The sequence below is a fragment of the Eubalaena glacialis genome, chromosome 5 (assembly GCF_028564815.1).
Source record: "Eubalaena glacialis isolate mEubGla1 chromosome 5, mEubGla1.1.hap2.+ XY, whole genome shotgun sequence".
Taxonomy (NCBI): domain Eukaryota; kingdom Metazoa; phylum Chordata; class Mammalia; order Artiodactyla; family Balaenidae; genus Eubalaena; species Eubalaena glacialis.
This window is the reverse complement of record NC_083720.1, coordinates 145107844-145131589: the sequence shown is the minus strand read 5'-3', so window position 1 is coordinate 145131589 and position 23746 is coordinate 145107844.

The following is a 23746-nucleotide window of genomic DNA, read 5'->3' as shown; positions in this document are numbered from 1 at the left end:
CCCATGCTTCTCCTACAGTACTAACCAGACTTCTAGGGGTTGAGTGTGATTTTTAACATCATACATATGTGTTTATTTATTCCTACATTTATACTGACATTTGCAAATTTTATAAAATAACCTTCAACTTATATTGCAATTAGGATAACAGGGGTTATGGTGAGACACTCCCAACATTTATATAGAAGATTGCCCTCAGGAGAGTTCACTTCATCAAATCCAAATAAAACTGCTATGATTAGCTATCTGCATTAGAAAATCAAAATGCTGTCCATCATCTGTGTGTTAATGTTAAGAACACAGGAGATCTGAGAATCACTTCAGGGACAATACTTTTTGTATCTGTAATCGACCACATTGAGATGGAACTGGTTGAACCTATTTGGAAAAAGACTGTGGGAAGAGAAAAGAGGTGCTGAGCCATGAAAGTATGAGAAAAGGAAAGTCTCAGAAGTAAACACTGGCAGAGCATCTCCTCCCTGCTGTGGATGGAATGAATATTTGCTAAGCAGGATCAAGTAGGAAGGTGTCCTTTGCAAGAGCATCCCCCTAGTAGGTGAAAGAACTCAGGCTACCTTAGCTAAACATCACTTAAGATAAACTGACTTTTGTTCTGATGCCAATCTCACTACTGTGGTTGGCCAATTTAAGTATTCTGGTCAAATTAATGGTTGTAAAGTAATGTATTGATATTCTGGTTTATGTACAGCTTCTGTGTGCTGGTTAATATGAGTCTATTTCTACAAATGAGAGAAAATGAGAAGTTCTCTCTTGTTCTGCAGATTAAACCCTGACTATAGTGAATCAAATTGGTAAAGGCCAATTTCTGGGAACTTTCTGAACAAGCAGACACTTATGTCCATGTTACCCTCTTTCATCTTATTTTTCACATTTTTAAAGATTTTTACAATTCCTATATGTATTTTTATATTGGAGTATAGTTGATTTACAATGTTGTGTTAGTTTCAGGTGTACAGCAAAATGACTCAGTTATACATGTACATATATTCATTCTTTTCCCATATAGGTTATTACAGAATATTGAGTAGAGTTCCCTGTCCTGTATAGTAGGTCCTTGTTGGTTATCTATTTTATATATATTAGTGTGCATATGTTAATCCCAAACTCCTAACTTATTCCCCCCCGCCACGTTTCCCCTTTGGTAACGATGAGCTTGTTTTTGAAATCTGTGAGTCTGTTTCTGTTTTATAAATAAGTTCATTTATATCATTTTTTAAAAAATTAGATTCCACTTATGAGTGATATCATATGATATTTGTCTTTGTCTGACTTACTTCACTTCGTATAATCTCTATGTCCATCCATGTTGCTGCAAATGTCATTATTTCATTCTTTTTTCTGTCTGAGGAATATTCCATTGTATATATGTATCACGTCTTCTTTATCCATTCCTCTGTTGATGGATATTTAGGTTGCTTCCATGTCCTGGCTATTGTAAATAGTGCTGCAATGAACATTGGGATGCATGTGTCTTTTTGAGTTATGGTCTTCTCAGGATATATGACCAGGAGTGGGATTGCTGGACCATATGGTAGTTCTATTTTTAGTTTTTTAAGGAAGCTCCATACTGTTCTCCATAGTGGCTGTACCAATTTACATTCCCACCAACAGTGTAGGAGGGTTCCCTTTTCTACACACCCTCTCCAGCATTTATTGTTTGTATACTTTCTGATGATGCCCATTCTGACCTCATTGTACTTTTAAATTACATTTCTCTGATAATTAGTAATGCTGAACATCTTTTCATGTGCTTTTTGGCTATCTGTATGTCTTCTTTGGAGAAATGTCTATTTAGATCTTCTGCCCATTTTTTGATTGGGTTTTTTTTGACATAGAGCTGCATGAGCCGTTTGTATATTTTGGAGATTAATACTTTGTCGGTCACTTTGTTTGCAAATATTTTCTCCCATCCTTGTCTTTTCATTTTGTTTATGGTTTCCTTTGCTGTGCAAAAGCTTCTAAGTTTAATTAGGTCCCATTTGTTTATTTTTGTTTTTATTTTCATTACTCTAGGAGGTGGATTGAAAAAGATACTGCTGTGATTTATGTCAAAGAGTGTTCTGCCTACGTTTTCCTCTGAGAGTTTTATAGTGTCCAGCCTTACATTTAGGTCTTTGATCCTTTTTGAGTTTATTTTTGTGTATGGTATTAGAGAATATTCTAATTTCATTCTTTTACATGTAGCTGTTACAATTCCTGTATGTATTAATAACTATATCATGAGTACCAAAAACCATTTAGTAGAAGTTGCCTGTTAACGTATTTGGGGTACTTCACTCTGGCCTAAATCATCTATTCAAAGGGATTTTCTCCTGTCCTCTAATCTCACCCACCCAAGGTATGTACTGACAAAGAAAAAAAGATTTTGCAAAAATTTTGGTTTATACATATGTATATATTTCTAACTAAGATGTGTGTATAGGGTGATGCAGAACTGAAAAAGGATTCCATGAATTTATGATTTTCAAACTTATTTTGGAATTCTGTTAGAATGAATGATTATACCCCTTTAACATGATACAGTAAAGAAAATAATTTTGATAATCATTATCTTTGAATGATATAAAAACTCTAGGTATTGAGGGGAAGCAGGATTCTGCTTATCCCACTGTGCTTCTCCGCACTGGCATTCACGCTTCTTTATTACACTAGCAATCTCTGCAGAGGAAGCTAATCAAAGGCTATGCAAACTGAAACCTATGGGATGGAGACTGAGACCAGAGGTCTCCTTTGAGGGCTTCCTAATGTATTGCATCTTCAGTCTTGTTACTTGGTTGCCTCCTCCTGCCGGCCTCCAACCCTTCCTTCCGCCATCACTCCCCTTACTCATAAGAACCACAGATGGAAAAAGGCATGGCTCACTGATGTCCGGCAGTCATTAGCTCATGTATGCCACATTCAAAGGGACCCTTAGTTCTGTCCTGCTAACAATGTGTTGAGTTTAAAAACTGGGGCTGGTGGTAGCCTACTGCTTCCTCCCCCATTCCCCATAAGCTTATTCTCTATTTCTTGCTCACTGTTCAGTCGGGCAATTCAACATAAATGTCAGTGTATTTTCTACAGGTGCAGAATATGTTACGCTATTCCACAAGAAATTAGCCCCAATATCCATTGGTAGCTATTTACTGTTACCGAAGAGAAAAATAATACACGCACATATACACATGCAAAAATGCACCCTTGTGGAAGCTCTGAGGGAAATAAAATAAAAAGAGTAAGAGATATGAGAGTAGTCCTAGTAGTGGCACTTGATAAAGAAACAGAAGTGTCAGCTCTACAAAGTAAAATACTCAATAGGGAGGAAGATGGCTTATTTCAGAATTCTTACAGCCATGGGATCCTCATTTAGCTTGGTGGCTTGTTGATCAGTAAAGAAAATGATTGGAAATGCACTTGAGTTTGACTAAAACAGATTGCCTGAGATCTGGAAGTCAAGACGTTTCTTGCCTGGTATCACATCACAATGTCCCCTATACCTCCTTTACCTGGCTAGAAGCAACTGTAATCAGTAATTCTATATTGAAAAACAAACATCATTTGGCAAATTACAACTATCATTCAAACCAAAGGTGTCTACATAATACTTATCAAAAGAAAAATAGTTTTTGCATTTTCCTATTTAGCATCAACAATCACTAGAACACATTAAAGAACATTTGTATCTCAAAACATTTCTACCTTTTTTAAAGTTTAGGTACGTTATATGATTTGTCATCAGTGTGAATTTTTTTTCACATTTATGTCACAGTGTCTGACATCTCTTGCAAGAAACCAAGAGACAAATGAGGACTAAAAAAAATGAGGGATTATATCTACAACTTAGATGTATTTTAACTCTCAGGTGGCTCTGTACCTGCAAAAACAAAACAAACAAACAAAAAACCACCCTGGCTTTATAACATAGTTTTAAAAATTTAGATTTATTGTTTCGTTTTAGTCTCATGAAAGTACTAACTTTTATTGTTTCTTTGTGCAAATGAAAAAGCTAGGCAGGAAAATAAAGTGGCCTGTTCATTGCCACAGGGCTACTCAGTGGATGAGTGGACACAGCCCGAGAGAAAATTCAAATTCTTTTCTGCGTAACCAAGTCCTTTTTGTCTCCCCTTCTCTTCCATGAATATAGAAAACCTGAAATCTGGTAGCTGATCATAAAAGAGAAGGAGATAAGTTAATATAAGACGTTTTCTCAGTAAATAGAGAAGTGTGCTTACATCACTAAAGATGAAGCTTTTCATAAAGAATGAAAGGTTTAAGTCTCTTAATTCCATCTGGAGGTTCAGATTAATTATCCTTTTCAGTCAAGGTCACTGACAGTGTAAAGAATTTCCAGGTCCCCTAGAGCCAAGTGTTATCTTTCTCATACAGCAACCATGGATGCTTAAGTAAATCAATACATGGCAATTAGCAGGTAATTGGCATGATTTTTAAGTAGAAATAAGATATGATGATCCTGCTGTAGTCCACATCTGGCCAGCCATGGGTGAACAACTGCTGCTCTCTTGCTGTTGTAATAAAAAGATCCATTTCAACAGAGAGAGAAAAAGGGTTATCAAAAAATGGAAAAAAAATCAGGATACACAATTTTCAAATTTCGCTGCTTTTAAAAAAATTATGTGACTCAATTTTATATATTTTTTGAATAGCATGCCTCTAGAGAAGAGTGATTTCTGTAATGTTGTATTTTTTTATTTTAATAGACTTATTTTGTGGAGCAGTTTTAAGTTTACAGAAAAATTAAGGAGAAAGTACAGAGAGTTCCAGTTTACACACACACACACACACACACACACACACACGTTTCCCTATTATTAATATATTAATATCTTGCATTAGTGTGGTACATTTGTTACAAAAATATTGAGACACTATTCTTAAAGTCCACAGCTTACATCAGGGTTCACTCTTTGTGTTGTACAATTCTATAGGTTTTGAGAAATGTATAATGCCATGTATCTGCTGTGTATCAAAGAGAATACTTTCACTGACCCAAAATTCCCATGTGCTCTACCCCGTACCTCTAGATAAGATTCTGTTATATTGTATTGTTATGTATGAAACTCTAATGTGATCGTATTTTGACCTTAAAATTCTATTTATAGGTATCGCAAGATTGATTTAGGAGCTAGAATAGTGTGATTTCTTAGAACATCTTTGATATTCTTTCATGAATATACATCATTTCCATAAATTGTTTGTGAGTACTACTGTAACAAAGTGAGATTTTAAAACCTTGTCCTTAACTCGAAGAATTTGCAATTTAGTTCAAATTAATAAATGAATGGATGAAAAGTTAAATAATACAAGGCATCAGATGGCAGGCTAGAAAGCAGTAGGATTAAGTGCTGAATGAGTGACACTGATAAAATTGGGGAGGGTTCAATGGAGCAATGGCACACAGGGGCATGAGGTTAAGAGAAAGGTTCAGTGGATTAGGAGGGACTTGAAGAGGAGAGGGATATGGATAGTTTAACAGAAGGGAGGACATTCAAGGCAGGTTAAAGAGCTTGGTCAAGACTGGATAGAGCGCGATTTGTACGTTGTGCATCTAGGCTGCTCTCGGAGTGCAGGAAGTTTGTGAGGCTGCATTTGGTCCCATCCCATCTACCAAATGCCTTTGCTCACATTCCTCACTGAGAACGCACCAATGTCCTGGTGGCACTACAGAAGCATCCCCTCTGCTCCTAAGACTGACAGTTTTTGCCTTCTCAGCTCTCCTTACTTCAGCCCTAGAAAATCTCTTCCTAGTATAGACAAAGCCTTTATCACTTCATAATACTATGTGCAGGAATTCCAATATGGCCTTAAGCTTTCAGGGAAAATAGCTAAAAGGGAAGTAAATGTCTCTCTCTTTTTTCTCTTTTCCTAGTCTGCTTCAAATGCCCTCTAAGGCAAAGAAGTACAGGGATCTCCATGTTTGGGGTGGTTTAGGGCAAAAGGAAGAAAGGGGAAATATAGGGAGGAAAAACCCCCACAAAACTTAGGTTAATATCTCAAAAACCCCATCTTATTACAGAAATGACCAGACTCAAATACTATCCCAAATTTGTTTCACAATTAATTTCAGAACCAGAAATGTCTGATGTAACTAAGATACATCTGGTTCCCATCTCCTAGAAATGTTGAAAGTAATTTCTAATGACAAGGGACAAAGGACTGAGGAATGAATGACTCATATTAATAGACTTCAAAAAAGAGGCAGCATAAGAGGCAACAGGACAGGTTTAACAAGGGGGCCCCAGGACGGGAAGTTAGCTTCAGAGAGATTTGGCCAGTAAGACTTTCTGTCTAGGGAAACAGATTGGATTTCCAATCTGTTTGGATTTCCCCAACAGGGAAGTCTTGGGCCATTAGTGCAAGAAGCAAGTCGTTAAGTTACGGAAGTAAATTACATTAGGATAAAAATAAGTATCCTAGGTTGATGTGAGCAATTTGTAACATGTAAACCTTTAAGAATTTGAAAAGACAGTAAAAAGTCTGTGTTGTGATCAAGGACACAAGCTCTGTCCCTTAATAAAGATATTTCCTGCTTTATATAATTGAAACAAGGTAAAAGAGTCCCAGAGGCAGGCATTCATGATGCCAGGGCAGACAACTCAGATGTGCCAGGCGTGAAGTAGGGATAGATGAGCAGAGATTAGACGCAGGCTAATTAAAAGGAAACTATTTATCTACTCACAGCACTTCTAACACCAAATGTGTGGGTTTTCCACATCAAACAATTTTCCAGTTCTGTGTGAACACCAACTGGGTGTCCCACAGTTTCATTCATTCTGACACTACCTCAAGTTAGCACAGGTGCCTCATGTTAAGGGCTCAGTCCCACAAGACACCCCCCATTTCAGACAACGATTGCAAGTTGTAGGTTCCCAGATTACCCACACTCTGTCCAACTTGGCTACAAACTGGGTGTTCTCAAGAACCCCTCCTCAGGTTTGATAATTTGCTCCCTGAATGACTCATACAACTCGGGGAAACATTTACTTATGTTTACTGGCTTGTTATTAAGGATACTACAAAAATACAGATGAATAGGCAGATGAAGAGGTACATAGGGCAAGGTCTGGGATGGTGCTGAGTGCAGGAGTTTTTGACCCATGGAGTTGGAATGCAAAATCCTTCTCCAAACCCTGTCATTTAGGGATATGGAGACTTTATCATGTAAGTGTGATGGATGATTAACTCAATTTCCAGCTCCTCTTCCCTTCCCCAAGGAGGGGGTAAGGGTGAGGCTAAAATTTCCAAACTTCTAATTATGGCTTGGTCTTTCTGGTGCCCAGCCTTCATCTAGAGGGCCCACCAAGCATCTCCTCATTAGAACAAACGTTTCTCCTATCATCCAGGAAATTCCAAGGGATTTAGGAGCCCTGTATCAGGATTCAAATTGGGGCCCATGACCAAATATTAAAACAAAGATGCTCCTAGCACCCCTATCACTCAGGAAATTATAAGGGTTTTAGGAACGCTGTGCCAGGAATAAGGGACAGAGATTGAATATATGTTTCTTACTATGTCACACTACTATGTTTGTATTGTGTTCGTCTGAGTCAGAAGGGAAATGCTCGTGGCTTTTTAGTTTCACTTACACTCAGAAATGCAGTCTTCAGTATCTATCACACTGTCTGTTCCTAGCACACTGCGTGAAACACAGTGGCCATTTAATAAATATCTGGTAAATAAATCCAGGATTTTAATGTGGATATAACTAATGGAGGAGTCCCAGTTCACTGATAGCTTTTGTTTTAGTAGATTAAAACAACCTACATTTATTATCTCACAGTTCCTGTGGGTCAGTGTCTGGGTACTGTTTAGCCAGCTTCCCTGCTATGGGTCTCATCAGGTGACAAATAATGTGTGAGTGGGCTGCATTCTTTTCAGGAATGCACCACTTCCAAGCTGTTCCAAGTGGCTGTTGGCAGAATTCAATTCAGTTGCTGGCAGTTATAGGACTGAGGCCCTTGTTTTCTTGCTTTTGTCAGGTGGGGACCCCCTCATCTGCTAGAGGCTCCCTGCAGGAGCTTTCACAACATGGCAGCTTGCGTCTTCAAGGCTGTCAGGATAACTTCTCTTTAAGGCTTTCAACTGATTAAGCCATGCCCACCTAGAATAATCTCCCTTTTGATTAACTCAGAATTAACTAATTTGGGACCTTACTTACACCTGCAAAATCCATTCACCTTTGCCATATCCTCATCATGGAATTTTAGAATTCAGCCTGGATCAAGGGAAAATTGTCCAAAGTTCCCCTCTGATGTCAGCTTGTAGAAAATATTACAATATTATTGTCATTTCTAATATTTTAGCTAAATTGAGATATCACAGACAACAAATTTGTAAATTTTAATCACATCACCAGGTATCATAAAATCATTGAAATATTAGAGAATAAATAGAAAAATACATTAGTCCAATTCCTTCTATCTACAAATACAATTTGTTCTCCATTACCCAAAATTTTTTTCGGAAATATAAGCATTCAGTATTAAATGGAATTATTTAAAAGTGCTTGAAACTAGAGATTAACTGAGTTTTATTGACATTATCACAGAAACTCAAAATCAGGTCTACCAAACAATTTTACTCACATCACAACCCCTTTTTTCAGATCTGAAGAGAACATGACGAATGTAGCATCATTTGGGTCATAGACACTCAGCTATCTTTCTGCCGATACTACTTGAATGAACATTTTGATATGTGAAAATGCAAGGTTAGCTCTTTTCTTGATTTCATTTTATTTTTGTTGAAGTGTTCAGTTATTAGACAGAGTATATTTCCTGGAAATACTTTTAAACCATTCTTTAAGGTGGGGTACTTTTTCTATGGGGTAGGATAGGTGATTTATATTAGTTTTAACACCGTCGGTTTAAATTTTTATGCACTCAACCTGCAAAGAATGAACTTTCAGAAAATAAAAGTATGTCAGTGGTGAAACTCACAGCGATTGCTCTCTGCTGGAAGGATTAAATAAATGTAGAGTTCCAAGCAGGCTTAGACAGTGAACTGTAAAAGACTAAAAGAATGTGAGGGTAAAATAATCTACCTTCCATCACCAACCGATCGTGTTGCCAGTGCCATACTCTGAAAGTAGCAATGAGGTTACCTCTTCTTTTCTCTGCCTCTCCAGCAGCTGAGAGTTGGAGCCCTTTCTACCAACACCTGCTGACAAATCAGGGCACTGCTCACCGTTAGTAACAGGATAAGGCACGTAACCTAAGAGCCTGGCCACCCCCTGTTAGCTCTTTCCACCTGAAGTTTCCTTATAACTTGTAATACCTGCCTCACAGGTTTGTTGCTGAGAGTCTGACGAGAGAATATTTACAGAAGTGTTTTGTAAACAATAATCTATGTAAATGTCAGTTATGTATAATGTAGCCCAGGAAGTACACAGACATATATATATGTTTGTGTGTGTGTGTGTGTGTGTATATATATATATATATATATGCATATTACACATATATATGTATATACACACACTGTAAGAATATAAGCCAATTCCTCCTCTTCACAGTAAAATCATTTTTAAAAACTCTTGTCTGATAATTCCGTGAACTTGTATAGTGTCTTTCCTCTTGGGTACTCTGAAAGGGTTTTATAGTAAAATAAAATAAAACTTAAAGTCTGTAACACTCCAGAAACTTAACTAAGGTCTTTCATAGGTTAATGCCTCATTTATTTCTCAAAACAACCATATGACATAGGTATCATTATTTTAATTAACGAAGGAGAAAAGTAAATGCCAGAGGCTTTCATTAAATTTTTAATAATTGTATTCTTGATTCAGACATAAGAGGAGAAACGCCACATGAAGGATCCACACCTTTGGATTTACGGTAATTAAAACCACAAGCTGACGGTTGAGATATGTATAAGAATTTATTTGATAAATGCGTGTTATTTTCCTCACCAGTAGATGAGGAAATTGAAGGTTAGGAGTTTTAATAATTGTCCAATTTGAAGATTCGATCAGATAGGCTTGAGCTAAAATTTGTGGTACTTATATTTACTTATTTATTCAACATATTTCTAGAGGATCTTCTAAGACAGAAGTTCTGAGCAAAATTGCCATAGTCATTGCTATCATGGAGTTTGCAGCTGAAGGGGAGAAACAAAAACTAATCTAGTAATCAAACAAGAAAATGTAACTGACTTACCATTCAAGTCTCAGCAAAATGTCTCCCTAGAGAACCCCTTCCCATCTCCACTAATGGTGTGGCCTCCTCCCTTCACCACCACGCTGTTAGACTGTCCTCGCAGCACTTATTTGTCTGTTGACTTGGGTTTTTGTTTATTTATTGCATGTATCCCACTAGAATAGAAGCTCTTGAGAGCAGGGATCTTATCTGACTAATTGACTGTTGTTCCCCAGCGCCTGGAATCATGCCTGCCTGTCCTATAATTTAATTATTCATTAAATGTTTGTTGAAAGAAGAGAGGAAGGAAGAAGGGCTCCTGAGGGGAAGTACAGAGTGCTGTGAGAATGTATTTTATTTACCTGATAGGAGAAATCAGAGATATTTGAGGAAGTCACACTTGAATTGCAAATCTGATGAATGAGGTCCTAAAGGAATAGACAGAGAGAGAGAGTATATATGCGCATGTGTGTGTAGAAAGAGGGCAGCAGGGAGTTTTACAAAGAGCAGGGAGTGTGTGCAAAGGCCTGTGGTCCAAAAGAACATGTCAAATAAAGAAGGGAAAGAAGGCCAAGGGCAATTTACGTGCACAGTGTGGCAGAAGTAGGTTGGGCCAGGGCCTTGTAGCAATTTTGACTTTATCTGGAGAGCAATGAGGAGCAACTGAAATATTTGAACGAGGAAGGAAGTATAATGATGTTTGCATTTTCAGCAAGATCCTTTTTTTGATATGGAGAGAAAAGAGGAGAGGGACAGAGCAGCCGCAGAGATCCCGGTTTAGAGTCTCTGAAATAGTCTAGAAATGAGGCCAAAGATGTTGGATGACCTTTGATGATGGCAATAAGAAAAGTGGTTGAACTCATGAGCTCTTTACAAGAGAAAACTATTCAGAATCTGTGATAGAGGGGAAACACAGGGCACAGGAGCTGGCGATGGCAGGGAGCCCTAACAGGTTTCTGGCCTGTGCAGTAGAATGGATGCTATCTCTGACAGCGAGCGTGGCACAGGAGGGGGAACGCGTGGCATGGATCTCTGCCTCTTCTTTGTATGGGGGTATCTCCTCGGTCTTGAAAGGTTTGGTTAGGGCAGAGCCACGTGCCTTCACTTCAGTCTGCTCTGCACAGGAACCATCATATTGCTTACTTTCAATAATTATTTTTTGAACTACAAAAGCCTATATCCATATGACTACAAATCTTGAACTAATTTCTGAAAATGTTTATGTTATTAAATAAATTCTTCATAGATGTCAAGTTCCAGATAGTGTTTTAAACTATACTAACTATACTAATCCTAAAGATAAAAAAGACATACACCCTCACGAGAAATTTTCTTCTCATTTTAGACTCAAGAATAGTATCTTGGGCTTCCCTGGTGGCGCAGTGGTTGAGAATCTGCCTGCCAATGCAGGGGACACGGGTTCGAGCCCTGGTCTGGGAAGATCCCACATGCCGCGGAGCAACTAGGCCCGTGAGCCACAGCTGCTGAGCCTGCGCGTCTGGAGCCTGTGCTCCGCAACAAGAGAGGCCGCGATAGTGAGAGGCCCGCGCACCGCGATGAAGAGTGGCCCCCGCTTGCTGCAACTAGAGAAAGCCCACGCACAGAAACGAAGACCCAACACAGCCATAAATAAATAAATTAAAAAAAAAAAAAGAATAGTATCTTGAAAAATATAAGTAGCTCTTTTCATTTTAACACATCTATCTGAACATTCCCAAGAGTTTCAAAGAATGAAGGGGGAAAACTGGAAATGGGTAAATATTGGAATAAGAACAACCAGCACCTAAACTGTGAAAGTAGAATAGGATCTCATTATATAAGAAGAATTACAAAACCCACAGCACAAAGGAGGTCTGTGTCTTTTCTTTTGATGTTCCTGTGTAGTGAAACTGCAATTAGTGGTAATAAGAGTTGCATGTGTAGCTCAAAGGGGCTTGATGCAAGATTGCAGCAGGGTACAAAATGGTACAAGCAAAATCCCGTTTTCATTACCAACATATAATTTCACTGTCTCCTTTAGATAGCATAATTTTTCTGTTATCAGAATTCCCCCAACCCATTACATCACAAATGGATTATAAATGCATTATAAATTCATCCAAGCTGATAAAAAATCAAATGCAGCAAATTGATTTGAAGGGAAGGAAGGGCTTAGAAAATGGTGGTCAAGTTGTATATGAAATGTTGCCTACTCTCCTGCTCTTATGGTTTCAAATAATACATGCTTATGCTTAAAGACAAATACTCTGATCTGATATAGGAGCATCTTTTTTTTTTAGGTTCTGGTTTTAACATGCTAGATTTTTCTTAAGCAATGGCAATCCCTTAAATTTTATAATCTGGCATTCATTCATTCATTCCTTCCTATAATAGGTTCTGTAGCGTTTTCCTAGAATTGATCTGCTTTTAACACTCTTGCTTAGCTCTGTGTAGAACTTGCATACATGTTAACATGCATTACAAACATTTAAAGAAGCATAACCATTTAAATCGATATAAATATCATATGTGTATATAATAGATGTATAAATATGTAGCTAAACAAGATGGTTCTCCACACTGAGAATTTATTTATATACACATAATAGCACAGTACACAAATAAAGCTTTTTAGTTATAAGCAAATTTGTTAAGCATATCATAGTATTCGTGCTATTTCTCTTCCATAAAAAGTATAAAAGTATTTAACCATTTAATCTTTTAAGTTAAATGTCCTCCATTTATTCAGGCAGTTTCTATTCTCCTCTGCATTTTAATGCCAATCTTTCTGTCACAGAATAAAATAATAAATTTATTTTCACCCTATACAAGATTTTTGTGTTCATTATGTAATACACAATAAACTTTAATTCATGTTAATAATTCTGCTAAGAATATCATGGTGAAAATGGGCATAAACTTGAACATTGCATCTCCTTTATTACCCTCTAATTTATTGTTACTTGCTTAAATATATGAAGTGGTGTCACAGATTTACTTTCACTACAATTTAAAAGTAAGGCAAAACAGTCCCTTTATTCTGCCTACTTCCAATCTGAACTTAAAAGTCCTTATTTTCTGGGTAATCAGGGGAAAACTTGTTCAATTGGTTTTAAATTTAATTTGAGCAAAAATGTAATCTCTTTATGTAATGTTTACTCCCTTTAAATAAAAATTCTCAGACTTTCAGTCACTCTGCTGACATCCCCTCTTCTCTCTAAGACAGCATCGGTTTAAAGGAAAAGTGGTGCTCAGACCTGCCGAGGTTTCTGGGATCTACTCTGCTCTGCCCCTGTTTACCTGGCCTATGTAACCTGTTGAACTCTTTACCAGTGATCATGACAGGCTCCCATCCTCTTTTCAGTCTTTGTTCTCAAACAGGAACCAACTAAAATCCTTACCTTACCTTTTTGCTGGGGATGGGCGTAGAAAGAGGAGATCCTGAAGGTAGAAGCTGTCTGAGAACCAAGAGGTGTAATAAATGGAAACTGTCAACTTTCCACTACCGAATCCACAAAGCCACCTACATCTGCACCTGACTTTTTTTCTTATCTCTTGTTACAGTGCAGTGTCTATTAGAATCACCTGGAGGGCTTATTAAATCCTAGATTTCTGGGTTCCACCACAGAGTTTCTGATTCAGTAGGTCCTGCTAATTTGCAGAGCTAATATTCCCAAGTGTTGCTAATGCTTCTGGTCTAGGGCCCTCACTATGAGAACCACTGCAATGAGGAAGTTTAACTCTGTATCAAAGATACACTGCATCCCATCCTTTTCCTTCTTCTCAGAAATCTTGCTTCATCAGTCCTTCCTTCTATTTCTCTATTTTTCAATCTCTTACTTTCTGGGGAATCCTTTGAATCAGCACACAGGTATGGTCTACGCTGTGTATCTTACAAAATACAAAACAAAATGCACACATAACTACAAATAGCTTTCTTGGACCCAAGATGGCTCTCTGGCTACCATATGATCTCCACAAAGCCACAGTTCTTGGAGGAGTTTTCTACTCAGGCTGTAGCTTTTCACTACCTTTTGTTTTTTACTAGCTTTGTACAATCTGGGTTCTGCTTTTGCTACTTCTACTATTATACCATAACTGCTGATCTGGCTAATCTAAGTAAATTTTATACTTTTATGGCACTATTTCAGTTATTCTTAGGTAGGACAAAATTTTAAAAGAAATGAACATTTCAGAGAATTTTATAATTTGTAGAATTATGTTCCAACTTGCTCTGCCACTTACAAGTTGGGTAATTATATGTAAGTGCTTAATCTTTTTGAGGCTCAATATTCACCCATGTTAACTAGAGTTAATGATGTCTGTCTTGCTAGGTTATTTTGAGGTTAGAGCTACTGCACATATAATGCCTAGAATAGTGCTTGGAATGTAAGCAGTAACTAATAATAACAATAGAAATGATAATCTAATTTTGACAGAACACAGAAAAATCAGATTTTGAGTTTGTGCTTTGTCACCGACTATCAGAATGCAAGAGGGTGATAGCACTGATTTTTTTAAGTGGAGTGTTTATTGTATGTCAATTCTAATGAATCCAAGGAATGCTTTACTATGAATTAAGCAGATCACTTGTTGAAAAGGTACCTTATCATCTAACATCCTGTAGACAGGCCACGATGGCTCTTGAACCACTAGAACTGAAGAACTGTCTTATTAACCAAGAGTTATCCAAAGGGATCCTCTGAGTGCTAAATATATTCCTCCCTATAACTGCATTGTAACCACACCCGTGTCTTCTCATGATCAAAGTCAACTAGCCTTTGTGGAATTGATGGGCCTGACAGGACCACCTCATCTTTACCAGAACCCAGCAACTCACCAGGAACTGTTTTTCAGAAGCTCAACTCTTCTCCTCTGAGATGGCTCCAGAACCACAGGGGGCCACGATACATATCCTATCGGGCTTGTCATGAACCACACGCATCATCTTTTCTCACCCCAGATGCCTACAATATCACAGCATCTACAGACTGTGCGTCCTAAACAGTAGTGGTCCCTTCACTCCAGCCTGGGTTTGGGCTGAACTCCCGTCCTGTTCTGTGCTCTAATCACAACTGGCAGCTGTTCATGTCATCCAGCGTAGGGGCCAGAGTAATATTCCCAGCTGTGGCATATTCTGCCTCCAGAACTGAAAGAGGCTTGCCAGGTATTGTGCTTCCTTCTTTGTAGTGGAAGATGTGAGGGACAATAATTTTTTTTTTTCTTTGAAGTGGTTGGCCCAGCGTTCCTCAGACAACAGGATTTTTAGAAATTTCAGAGGTGCAGCAGACCCCTGAAACCTTGCTTACCTCTCACCCTCTGGAGCACATTTATCTCCTAAAGCCAGCACCATAGTTGTCATTTCTTGTTTATTTGGTTCTGTTAGCATGATGTTATCAGTATAATGTGCCAGCAGGATGTTCTTCAGGATGTGCAGGCAGTCCAGATTTCTTTGACAGAAGGAGAAAGTGTTAGCATAACCCTGGGGCAAGACGGCAAATGTATACTATTGTCACTTCCAAGTGAATGATAATTGTTTCTGTTCCTTTTTCTGAAAAGGGTAAAAAAGGAACACATTTTCCAGATCAAAGGCTTTATACCGTGGACCTGAGGCTGTGTTTATCTGTGCTGGCAAAGATAGCACATCTAGCATAGCAACTGCAATGAGGGCTACTGCTTGACTGAGTTTGACTGTTGGCCTCCAGGAAACATCTCGATTTTGTAGGCGCCAGACTTGTGATTTAAATGGAGATACGTTGGGATCACTAGCCCTGCCTTCTTTAGGGCCAGTAATCTCTGCCATCTCTCATGCAATGCGATACTGGTTTTGGTTTACAGTCTTGGCTGGGAGAGCAGTTTCAGAGGCCCCACTCGGCTTTCCACACTACTACAGGACTCAGGCAAGGAAAATAGTATAGAGGCAGTGCCAATTACCAATTATATCCATTTCAAGTGTAATATTGAGAAATGGGGGCATTACTGGGTGGGCTCATGAATGAGTGGACAATTGTGGGTTAGACCTGGGCCAAGACTCCATTTAATACCTGGCCCTATATGCCCCTTCTTCAACAGGGGGGGGTCATCAGGACACTTTAGTTCCCCAGCGTTCAATGTCAACAAGGATCTTATGCCAATGACCTAGAAATGTTTAGGTATTCTCTTTTCCTCAGTGAATAGATGAAGATTAGCATGTTAGAAGTTTAGAAGGGAGTGCTACGGAAGGGCAGATAATAAAGCAAGATTGAACAGAGGGAGAAGTTGGGCTGCAGTACATTTCAGCAAAGACCTCAGCTGATCATACATGGAGCTCTGAAGGTTGCCCTTTCAAGTTGTCCCACATTACGGCGAGGAGACAGGCCTTTCTACTCCCCCTTCAATAGTTCATTGGATTGGAGGCTTTCCTCAGGAATGGGGTTTGACCTTGCACAAGGTAGCTCTCCAGGTGAAGGTAATTTCCTGAGAGGGCTGAGAACTGAGAATTGTCAGCACACAACACTCCCACCAATTGAGGAAAAATTTCAGTTCTAAAGGTGGATCTGAATATCACAATACGCCCTGAATCTTCCATTATCCAACCCTTGGGAAATGTTCATTCTAGAATTATACCAGGTGCTCGAAATCATAAATAGAGAATAAATTTAAAGTCACCTTCAAAACATTGTCTCTGAAGAGTTTGCTACCCTTGGGATTTTGTTCTTCTAATAATGATGTTTGGGTTTTTTTGTTTGTTTTTTGTTTTGTTTTGTTTTTGGCCACACCACATGGCTCATGGGATCTTAGTTCCCCGACCAGGGATTGAACCCGGACCCTCAGCTGTGAGAATGCAGAGCCCTCACCACTGGACGGCCAGGGGATTCCCAATTATGTTTTATTTTATTTTTTACTTTTTAAGATTGTGGTAAGCTATGCATAACATAAAACTTACCCTCTTAAATATTTTCTAAGTGTATGATTCAGTGGCATTAAGTACATTCACAATGTTGTATAACAATTACCACTATCCATTTCCAGAACTTTTTCATCATCCCAAAGAGAACTTTTGTGTCCATTAAACAATAACTCTGTTCCTTCTCCCCAAGCCCCTGACAACCACCAATCTACTTTCTGTCTCTATGAATTTGCATATTCTAGGTACCACATATAAGTGGAATCATACAATATTTGTTCTTTTGTGTCTGGCTTATTTCACTTAGCACAATGTTTTTAAGGTTCTTCTACCTTGTAGCATGTGTCAGAATTTCATTTCATTTTAAGGCTGAAGAATATTCCATTATGTATATATTATATATATGCAATATTCCATTATATATATATATATATACACACACATACATATATATTAGACTTTGTTTATCTATTCATCTGTTGATGAACATTTGGTTTCCACTATTTGACTGTTCTGAATGATGCTGTTATGAACAATAGTGTACAAATGTCTGCTTGAGTCCCTGTTTTTAATTCTCTTGGGTATATAGCCAGGTGTGGAATTACTGAACTAAATAGCTATATTTTAAACAATAGAAATACATAATATTTGTTTTATTCAAAATGTTCACTATTGAAAGAGTATAGTTCTTATTGTAGACAAAATTATATTCATTTAATAAATTTGCTTTTATTTATTGAATATATGCCAATTTGCTGAGTACCTTATATGTATTATATCTTAGATAATTGCTGGCAGATAATAAGTACAAATTAAATGATATGATTGATATTTACTACTATTATTATCTCACTGAATCCTTACAGTAACATCTGAAGAAAGAGTATAAATATTTTTATGCTAAATGTATTAAATGGAATAACAGGCTTGGACAGGTTAATAACTTGCCTAAGGTCACACAGATCCATGGTAGCAGAGCCAGGCTGCATCCAGAAGTCTTTGCCTCAAAGACTATGCTCTGAACTATTATCCTTACTTAGAGAACTGTTAGATCTTTCGCATTATATTTAAAGACCTCATACTTACTTTAAAAATGTATTTAATTACTTTAAAGTGTGAAATTCCCTAAGGGGAATTTTGTGTTTTTATTTGTTTGCTTTTGCTACAGCATTCATATATCTGATAAAAATATCATATATCTGATAAAAATATCAGTAAATAATTATCAAGTAAATTATTTTAGTATAAGCATTTTGATAGTCATAACAGTGCTTTTTTTTCCTATTTGTCCTCTAATTCCATGAGAGAACATGGAATATAGGACTAGCCTAAGATGTGTATAATTTTTCATTTTCATGTATGTGAGAACTGGAAGCAAATCAATTTTCTTCTCAAGACTTTTTCAATTAATAGACGTTGTAACATTTTAGAGTTTTTAGGCTATTTCTCAGAAATATTATTTTATTTAGAACAAGTAGAAAGTTATTTGAAAATACTTCACTGGGACTTCCCTGGTAGTGCAGTGGTTAAGAATCCGCCTGCCAATGCAGGGGACACGGGTTCGAGCCCTGGTCCGGGAAGATCCCACACGCCCCGGAGCAACTAAGCCCATGCACCACAACTACTGAGCCCACGTGCCACAGCTACTGAAGCCCGCATGCCTAGAGCCCGTATTCCACAACAAGAGAAGCCACTGCAATGAGAAGCCCGCGCACCGCAATGAAGAGTAGCCCCCGCTCACCGCAACTAGACAAAGCCTGTGCACAGCAACAAAGACCCAATGCAGCCAAAAATAAATAAGTAAATAAATAAATTTATATTAAAAAAAAGAAAATACTTCATTATCTTCTTTTTCAGAAACACAAAGCATATTTATCAGATAGTTAATTCTGTTTACACACTGGCAATTTGTTTTAAATCAAAATAAATAGAAAAATAATTTAACTTTGCTTTTACCATAATTATTTAAAACTCATTTGCCTATAATTATTTTAGGAGAAAAAATTTATCACATAATTAATAAAATGTATAGTTATTTGTTCCCTAGTTTGCTAATAGATTTACGGGCAAGCAACCATGCACAAAAAGCCAGTTTAACAAGACAATCTTTAAAAAAAAAGTTTCTCTACACAAAAATATAGCTAAAAACTATATTAAGAAAAATGTGCAAAATGTTAAATGGTAGTTACATTTCTATTCTATTGGTTTTTACATTTTGTAAGAGATATTTTATAAAGTGGCATAGATATCTGTCTGAAGAAATCAAGTTAAATCGAGGGAAAAAGTTTCAAGGGCAATTTGCTTTCATATTGTATTGAATTTAGGGTACAATCTTTGGTCAGCATGCTGCTTTTTGCTATCAGTTTGTTCCTTAATGAAATTTTCTTATTACATTATTTATTCTTATTTTAAAACTATTATATCTCTACCTGACTGTGGTTTGGCTGTATGAAAACTGGAATAAGGAAGGTAACATATAGCTGAGATTTTTTAAGAATTTATCAGACGCTTCAAACTATAAGTAACATATATTATGATAATTTAATGGCATTATTAAGTGTATACAACCCAAATTTAAACACTTAGCGTCTAATCACAGCTTCACTTGAAATTGATAAGCAAATTTCGTTTACATGTCAATACTGCTCACTCTTCGATGATTTAGAACAGTATTTTCTAAAATAAATTTGTCAAGCTTTGTCTCTTCAAATGTTTAGTCAAAAAAGTTTGGGGGGGGACTTCCCTGGTGGCGCAGTGGTTAAGAACCCGCCTGCCAATGCAGGGCACACGGGTTAGAGCCCTGGTCCGGGAAGATCCCACATGCCGTGGAGCAACTAAGCCCGTGCGCCACAACTACTGAGCCTGTGCTCCTAGAGCCCGTGAGCCACAACTACTGAGCCCACGTGCTGCAACTACTGAAGCCCGCACACCTAGAGCCCGTGCTCCGCAACAAGAGAAGCCACCGCAATGAGAAGCCTGCGCACCGCAACGAAGAGTAGCCCCCACTAGCCGCAACTAGAAAAAGCCTGCGCGCAGAAACGAAGACACAACACAGCCACAAATAAAAATAAATAAAATAAATAAATTTATATAAAAAAAAAGTTTGTGGAATTCCCCACAATTACCTCTTTTCAGCGAATGACTGCACACATTAGTCTACAGATCACTCTATGCAGTCCTGCAGTAAGTAAATTCAATTAATGTCCTAATTCAAAAAATCCGAAACCCTGATTTAGAAATTACATATATATGTGGAAGACTCTTAACCTCTGTGGAGTCCAACCTGGCAAATAACAGTCAAATAGAAAGCAAAAAAAAAATCTTTGGATTTCATATTGGTATATATAAATATTTGCTTAAATATATTGTCACCTGCACTAAGCTTTAGTATGAGGAGTATTAAGTCACTAGCAAGATTTCATTCAGTTGACAGGATTTCTAAATTAACTCCTTTAATTGTTATGTGTCAAGCATATTAAACAAATGAAGTACCTGGTGCTGAAAAAATTAGTCACAGGTCATAAAGTTCAGGATTAAATATATTGAATAATTCAGAAACAATGAACTTTTTGAACTAAGATGAGAACTTAAGAAATTTTGCTATATTATATAAATTGAAGTGTCCACATTTTTATATTCTTAGCAGAAAACAGGTAAATTTAAACCGTAATATTTTATAAAATTAGATAACTGATTTAGTGTCTAATATTTATTTTTAAAATGAACTTGGTTTATTCATAAATCTCCTAGCATTTTGGGAAGAGACTTTATAAGAAAAAAAAGAATTACATGAAATAATGTCATGGTCAGAGGAAAGAATAATTTGATCATAACATTGATCAGGCAATGTGTTATAACTTTCTACAGAAAAGAGAAGATGCACTGAACATCATTTAGATATTTTTCTGTGTGCTTTTCATATAAAAAGTATATATCAGAAGAACCTCCTTTTTATTTAAAAAGTAAGAAATGTTTGCATTAGATATATGAACATCTAAGATCTGATATAATTTTTTTATGTATCTGGAATCCATTGATTGAATAGCAAGAAAGCACACTACCTTCTCCTTTACCTTACCTAAATTCTAAACTTCATTTGGAAGATGCCCTGTATCTCTCAGTTCTATTAGAAAAAATAAAGCTCACCTTGTTACCTAACAGTATTTTTGAGTATCCATTTAATGTCCATGCCAGTGATGGAGGGCTACATATGCTTGAGCATACTTCCTCACTACACCTTAAGTGGTCTGAGTTATTCAAAAAGGTCATTGGGGACCTTTATGGGAGTTCTAATAACAACCGGCATGGAATCTGAACAAATTGATAAGAAAGAAGAAGGCAGATGGAGAACAAAGTATCAGCTTTATTACTCTATTTATTACTTTACTACTATGTTGGAGAATGTACTTATCATAAGAGCTGAATGAGATCCCTAACTAAACTTCAAATTTAAACAGACCTAAGCACCTAATTCTGGGTAAGACTTATGGGTTAGAAGTACTGAGGAGAATTTGTGCTACATGCAGGCATCTGGCTCCCAGAGGAAAAAAAAGAGATGAGCTAATTTAAGCATACTTAATTTTGTTTTCTTAAACTGACCAGTTAGGTGACTCACACTCTTTCCTTTGAGGCAGAATGAATTCAGTTCCCTCAGTGTGGAAATAAACATGAGGAGTTTGGATGATGTGTTCTCCCTTAACGGTGTTATTTGAATGATATTTGAGGAGGCAAATGCGATGTCACTGAACATACATCAACTCTTAAATGAAGAGATGTTGGTAAGAGTTTGGTTCTACCATTCAGATGTTGTTTTACCTTGAAGATGTCAAAACTACCCAAGCTCCAGTTTTCTCATTTGTAAATTAATAATAATAATAACGTCTAACTTTGTTAAAATAACAATGTTATTTTAAGGGTTAAAACAAATAATGCATGTGAAAATGCATGAAAAATACAATATTATTATTATATTATTAGGTGGTATAGGTCAGTCAAGAGTTATTGAGCACCTTACTAAGCATTGGAGATGTAAAGATGAAGAAGATAGTCTCTGACCTTGGGTCTCATGTAAGAATAAAAAATTAAACAGATCATTTCAGGGAAAGGGCAGTAATAAGAAATGGTCTGAGTGCTTATGGGTGCACTGAAGTCTCATTCATTAAGAACTCATGGGAATATTTAAGTCAGTTACAAATTTTGATATAGATCACATGAATCCATTGAAGAAACAACAGCTAAGCTTTATGTACACAGCTTTCTTTCTATACTTACTTTGCTCTCTAACCGACATTTATATGAACATAAATGATATGAATCTAAACATTGAACTACTGAGGTCTTGTCATGTGGTGGTAACATTGGATTTATCAACATCAGGTTGTATATTGTGAAAAACTAGGGAGCATGTCACAAGATCAGAATGCTTATGGGTCAGGACTGACATCTAAGATGAAAGCCAAAGCTAAGAGATTCTTCCCATTATAGTAAGAGCTGTGAAATTTCAAAAGGAAGAACCTGTGCAGTAGTCTAGGGTCAAAACCAAATAGGGATTAAAAATCCCAGGAAAACACACAGGAACTATAGACTTGCACAGAAGAAGATTAATTCCTTGAACTAATTTCAACTCATCTCACTTTCTAAAATGAAAGCTATCTTAGGCAGCTGAAAATACTAGATGAAAGTACTGTTTAGCCTACTTTTTTCAAATTTCTCCCATTTTAAAAGTGTGATAAAATATACATAACATAAGATTTACCATTTTAACAATTTAAAATGTACAACTTGGTAACATTAAGTACATTACAGTGTTGTACAACCATCACCACTATCCATTTTCATAACTTTTTCGTCATCCCAAATAGAAACACTGTAGCCATCAAACAGTATCTCCCCATTCTTCCCTTCCCCCAGCCCCTGGTTACCTCTATTCTACTTTCTGTATTTATGAATTTGCCTATTATAGATACCTAATATAGTGGAATAATACTTTTGTGTTTAGCTTATTTCACTTAGCATAAAGTTTTTGATGTTCCTCTGTGTTGTAGCATGTGTCAGAATTTCATTCCTTTTTAAAGCTGAATACTATTCTACTGTGTGTGTATACCACTTTTTAAAAAATTACATTCATCTGTTGATAGACATTTGGGTTGTTTTCACCTTTTGGCTATTGTGAATAATGCTGCCATGAACATTGATGTACAAATATCTGTTGAATCCATGATTTTCATTTTCGGGGGTATACACTCAGAAGTGGAATTGCTGATTTATATGGCAACTTTATTGTTTAATTTTTGGAGAAACCACTATACTATTTTCCATAATGGTTACACCATTTTGCATTCCCACCAGCAATGCATGCGGTTACAATTTCCCTATATCCTCACCAAGACTTATTATTTTCTGTTTTTTGTTTGCTTTTTTTTTTTTGTACCAAATACCAGATTTATTTTTATTTTTTTAAATTAATTAATTAATTAATTTATTTTGGGCTGTGTTGGGTCTTCGTTTCTGTGCAAGGGCTTTCTCTAGTTGCGGCAAGCGGGGGCCACTGTTCATCGCGGTGCGCGGGCCTCTCACTATCGCGGCCTCTCTTGTTGGGGAGCACAGGCTCCAGACGCGCAGGCTCAGTAGTTGTGGCTCACGGGCCCAGCCGCTCCGTTGCATGTGGGATCTTCCCAGACCAGGGCTCGAACCCGCGTCCCCTGCATTGGCAGGCAGATTCTCAACC